The following is a 5,634-nucleotide window of genomic DNA, read 5'->3' as shown; positions in this document are numbered from 1 at the left end:
TCCTTATTTTGCCTTCCTATAGAAGCAGGCATAGTATGGGGGAATCTTTCCGGGAGGCATTGTTTTTACTTAAACAAGATCAAACCCCACTCCACTCCTACTCCATCAACCAAGACCTTTTCACATGTAATTTCTAATACTGTAAACCCAAGACCGTTTCACATGTAATATCTAGAGTTGTAAGCCTATAAAAAGGCAGAGCTTCTCTTTGTTAGACAAGCTTGGCTGTTAACCACGTCACCTTACTCCTGGCTGAAATACATCACCTCTTACTTCCTAGTTCAGTGTCCAAGAGGTCTGTTTCTCTTGGCCGCTCCTGTTTCACATCCACAGGTATTTATTTCATTGTTCTTTAAACTCACCTTACACATTTTACTCTCTATATATGTGTGCTACATTTACTTCTCAGGAAACTTTATTTTTTAATTGAAGAATATCATTCCAAATATTGACAGATGTCCTATCCAGGTACTCATTTCCTAAACTGCTAGTTGCAAAGTTAGTTTCTTAAGAACTCTACTTCTTCAAACAGAAATGTAAACAAAGAACACAAATATTGACTCAGTAGCTATCGGTGATAATTAAAGACTAGAGATGTCTGAAATCTCTTTGCTGACAATTCTGGCAGCTAAGCAAGAATCCTTATTAAAGGTAATGATATTTTTTAATAATTCATGCACAACCAGAAAACATAACAGAAAGGTACATGAGATAAGTTGTAGTATTTTAGGGATAATCAGGACAGGGACTACATCTTATTCACAGCTCTAAGCACAGAATTTTACATTAAATTTTTGTGGAACTAAATGACACACATGTGGTTATTACTACATAGGTATTACTGTAGCTAGTCATCATTTTCTAAAATAAAGATAAGACCTATGTTTACAAAATAATAAAAAAAATAACTATTTCAGTCCAGGCGCAGTGGCTTGTGCCTGTAATCCCAGCACTCTGAAGACCGAGGTGGGTGGATCACCTAATGTCCGAAGTTCGAGACCAGCCTGGCCAACAGGGCGAAACCCCGTCTCTACTAAAAATACAAAAATTAGCTGGACATAGTGGCAGGCACCTGTAATCCCAGCTACTCGGGAGACTGAGGCAGGAAAACCACTTGAACCCAGAAGACAGAGGTTGCAGTGAGCCGAGATCTTGCCACTGCACTCCAGACAAGGTAACAGGGTGAGACACGTCAGATCAAACAAAAGAAATAAATAAAGAAAGATTGAAAGATTTCACTATTGGGTTTTTAAGAAATGCAAACCCAGGATATGTGGCTACAAGTGAGGGTATCATAGTCGGCCAAATAAATTCTCTTTCAGTGGCCTCTGGTTAGCTTGCCAAAGAGCCACAACTTCTCCATCCATCACTCCTAGCTGAGGAATCTCTACTCCTCTTCAGCATGTAATAAAAATCAGAAGCATTTGATTTCAGACTGTCTATATATATATCACCTGTTTTTAAAAGTTCTGATTCGGTTTTAGGCTGTCATAAACTACCTTTCAAGGTTCATTACATGTCACCCACACAACTCTCCCCCTCACACAGCCAAAATGCACAACTTTCAGTTCCTGAAATCTTTGATTTTCTCGTCATTTCAAGCTTTTGCATATATGATCTGTTACATTTTTGTCTTCCTCAGAGTAACTTCCAATCATGTCCTCTAACATCTAGACTATATAAAGTCCCCTCACTGTCTACTCTCACATCTGTATCTTTCATCACCATTCTGACTCACGTTTTGCTGTAATTAGTTCTTTAACCAGTTCTTCCCATTAGACTTAACTGCAAGAGGGCATTTGCAGTGCCTAATGACAATTTTCTTAAGGCTAAATTCCATGTAGGGGTTTAAGAATCTGGCCACAAATCAGACCTGCATCTACCCTATTTATTATTCTCCCAACTCACCCAGTTTCCACACCAAGCCTCCTCACAGGCTGGCTTCCCTTCGGGGAATGTTAATCATTGCAGTCGTCCCAGATGATTATACAGTCACCATTCAGACCAGAACCCAATAAGAAGTCAAGAAAGGATCACCCGTTTTATTACGAGGCTGCTCCCTCCCCTCGTAGATTTCACAAACATACATCTCATGGCAAGCTTCGCTCTTCCAAGAGAATGCTAGTTCTTCTAAGAAGGGGTCCTTTGTTTTTACTATCCTTGTCCATTTCCTCTCTATACCATTAGGATCTAGAGCCACAGCTTCCAGATACAGGGGACTCCCAGGTGTGGAATAGAGAAAAGAACAAAGGGAGTGTTGATTTAGACGTTGCCTTAAGTCCTTAACAGCCCCTTCAACCTATAACTTAACTGTGGTTTTAATCCCCTACATGTGTAATCCCTGTACGTGTGTGCAGCGTTAAAAGGATTACCGCAGCTCAAAAATTCTCCAATGAAAGAACCTCTACCAGAATGGAATTGCTCATTTTTCGTTCTTGAAGAGTTGGCTGCACAATACAAATAAGTTTTAGTTAAGCAAGACAATTTTATACATAAAATCAATTATAGAGGTCACAGAGAATATTACCTAACTTAGCACAGAGCCTTGAAAGTATTCCGAAATTAAATCAGTGTGTAGAAAGCAAGCCTCCTTATGCTTTTGAAAGTGTAAGGACGCGATCTCTCAGCTTGCTCCGGCAAGATCTATTCATCTCTTCCCCACGCCCTCCTACCCCTCGTCGGCCCGTGGCGCTAGGCACCGCGTCCCCAAGTCCAGCAGAGGGGAGGCCTGCGCGGCGCTTGTATCGGACGAGCCGCGGAGCCGGCGAAGCTCGCCGTCTGGGATACGTTTGGAGAAGCGAGCGCTAAAGTCTATTCCACCGCGATATTGTAGAATTTTCCCACTGACAACACTTAACTGAAGCCCTAAGGCCAACTCTTTCGACCGCACAGCCCCGCAGGCCGGGTCGGTGACTTCCTTTTCCGCTCCCCTACACACGCTTTTCAGCTTTGAGTGCCTTTATTTCCGCTCCCCTCCGGAAGCCCCTCTGCGTCTGTGCTCCGTTCCAGTGTGCCCCTTCCTCTTCTCCGCGTAGTCCCGTTTGCTGTCCCACGCTCCTCTTACCTCTCTGGGGGGACTTTATTCCGTTTTCCTGCAGGCTCCGTGACCCCGGAAATCCCGACCCGCCGCGAGGAGCCTTCCTGCAGCCACATCCCTCCCTCTAGGGTCGCGAGTGAGCCCGGGTTGGCGGACTCGTGTAGTCTTGCTTCGCATTTTCGCTTTTCTCATACCGGGTTAGGTCTTGGAAAAGAGGCCGCCAAACCCTGCTTGTTTTTGCTCCCATAAACGTGAGGAAAAGGAAAGGCGAGGAAGCCTATGTAGGCAAACAGCGAGAGGGGAGAGGACCGAAAGGTACCGAAGGCCGACCCTTTTTAGAGACCTCATCTGAGTTATTGAGGGGAATGGGTATTTAGCTAGTTGGTTTTTTTTAAATCCGAAAAACCAGTGTGTGTCCTGAATGTGCGGATGTGACGTGGTGTTTTTAAAGCTCAGTAAGCGGCCAGGTGCGGTGGCTCACGCCTATAATCCCAGCACTTTAGGAAGGCGAGGCGGGCGGATCACTTGAGGCCAGGAGTTCAAGACCAGCCTGGCCAAAGTGGTGAAACCCCCATCTTTATTAAAAAAAAAAAAAAAAAAAAACTCAGTAAGCTTAAAATTTTGTGCCAATTCATTTTATATGCCGCAGACAGGAAGTGCTTTGGAAGACCCCCTGAAAGGGGAGGTCATTTTACACCAATATTGAGACGTTTTGTCAGAGTCGTGGGACTAAAGGTAAACCTTAGGTAGCCGATGTCAAAGATAAGCACAGCTGAACGTTAAAGCGGTGAAAGCATTTTATTCAGCTAACTACTGACAAGAAAGAGCTGAGCTCTATTTCAATTTGTGCAGAGGTGATCTGGGCATTTTAAAAGGAGAAAGAAGTTGTGCAGGAGCTCAGTAGAGAAAGTGAAAACGTACAGAGCTGTTAGTGTAATTTGTATGTGTGTTTAACAGTTAACTAAGTTAGGATTGTTTCATCCTACGGGGGAATTATCCTTGATTACATTTCAAGGGAATGGCTCTCTCAGGTCCTTGAGAGAGAACTTCTGAGTGGCAAGAAATAAGCATTTACAATTGCAAGCCCTTTAGTAAATGTTCTAAGAAAGGAAGGTCAGAGACCTATGGTCAGTTGTGTGCTGGTTACATCACGTGGTTCAGCTTTCTGAAGCAGTCGTCGTGGGCACAGGGCCTTATGCTGCTAAAGCTGTGCTAGAGTTTGGGCAAGTCTCTGAGCGCAGGGGTGTGGATGGAATAGTCACGTGCCTGTAGTTCTGCAGTGGTCATAGGTAAGATCTGATTAAGTACAAGGAATATTCTAGTGGGAGAAACAGAAGGTGCCAACGCGCCGAGCAGGAAGGATAAAGCTTTAGGATACGGAGATGTGTATGATAGGAAATAAGTGGGAGCCCAGTTTGCACTGATTGGAAGAAGTCATTATTAGAAGTACCATATTTGGCCGGGCGCGGTGGCTCAAGCCTGTAATCCCAGCACTGTGGGAGGCCGAGGCGGGTGGATCACGAGGTCATGAGATCGAGACCATCCTGGTCAACATGGTGAAACCCCGTCTCTACTAAAAATACAAAAAATTAGCTGGGCATGGTGGCGTGTGCCTGTAATCCCAGCGACTCAGGAGACTGGGGCAGGAGAATTGCCTGAACCCGGGAGGCGGAGGTTGCAGTAAGCCGAGATCGCGCCATTGCACTCCAGTCTGGGTAACAAGAGCGAAACTCCGTCTCAAAAAAAAAAAAAAAGTACCATATTTAATTCCAGTGTATTATAAAATGAGCAACTTAAGCCAATACACTCTTGAACAGGAAAGTCACTTGATTAAATGATGATTTGGAAGAATTTAATCAGTTTGCAGAGTGAGTGGGGATGACTAGATATATGATTTATGCTGTAAGTCTGTATATGGATATGTGATATTTCAGCCTTCCAAGGTTGGCATTTCTTTGTGTACCTCCCTGATAGTACCTTAAGTAAGTAGAAAACAAAGAGTAGGATTTGTTTGGGGATACTATCTCATGCCTTGTCTTTTTTCCAAGGATTTAGTTACTTGCCAGTTCCCAATTTTCTCTCAACAAGTTGAGATAAAATGTGTAAAAAAAAAAAAATATGTATATATTGAAACTATCAAAAGAGGACCAAAGCCCAGTAGGAATTTGGAGGAGGGAAAAAGCTTGGCAACTGGTGAAAATTCAAGGAGGATGGCACAAAAGACATATTTTCAGTACTGTAACTATTTAATATACTAAGAGATAAAACAGCATTTCTTTTTTTTTTTTATACTCCCACTTAAGTAATACCTATTTACCCACAGCTGTGGGAGTATAATTGGAGGCAGATGAGGATCTGCAATGAGGTATGTTCAGTGGTGTTAGGCAATATACTAAAATAATGACTTCTGTTAATATTGGCTTGTATTTCATGCAATTCCCCAGACCCATATGTACATTAGTAATTAACTCTGATAAATTGGAATAGACTTTGAGACTAAACCAGTAAAGATATTTAAGCATCCTGAGAAGACGGGGTTTCACCATGTTGGCCATGCTGGCCTCGAACTCCTGGATGAGAAGACATGGGATCTAGGA

General features: G+C 43.1%; 1 protein-coding gene across 5 annotated transcripts in view; it reads right to left on the bottom strand.

The window, feature by feature from the left end:
• ECHDC1 (ethylmalonyl-CoA decarboxylase 1) overlaps positions 1 to 2,945 on the bottom strand; it is a 50,363-nt gene extending 47,418 nt beyond the window's left edge. For 2 of the 5 annotated variants that reach the window (XM_032274840.1, XM_032274839.1), the window contains exon 1: positions 2,528 to 2,945. The gene's annotated coding sequence lies outside the window, so the exon portion shown is untranslated. Of the gene's footprint in view, positions 1 to 1,738; positions 1,882 to 1,908; positions 2,458 to 2,527 lie in introns of those variants that run through there. The other 3 variants (XM_032274841.1, XM_032274843.1, XM_032274842.1) reach the window with 2 other exon arrangements.
• Between the last annotated feature and the right edge of the window lie 2,689 nt (positions 2,946 to 5,634).

The sequence above is a fragment of the Sapajus apella genome, unplaced genomic scaffold, assembly GCF_009761245.1.
Source record: "Sapajus apella isolate SASKATOON/1434 unplaced genomic scaffold, GSC_monkey_1.0 scaffold6, whole genome shotgun sequence".
Classification (NCBI taxonomy): Eukaryota; Metazoa; Chordata; class Mammalia; order Primates; family Cebidae; genus Sapajus; species Sapajus apella.
This window is presented reverse-complemented; position numbering and strand designations above follow the sequence as displayed.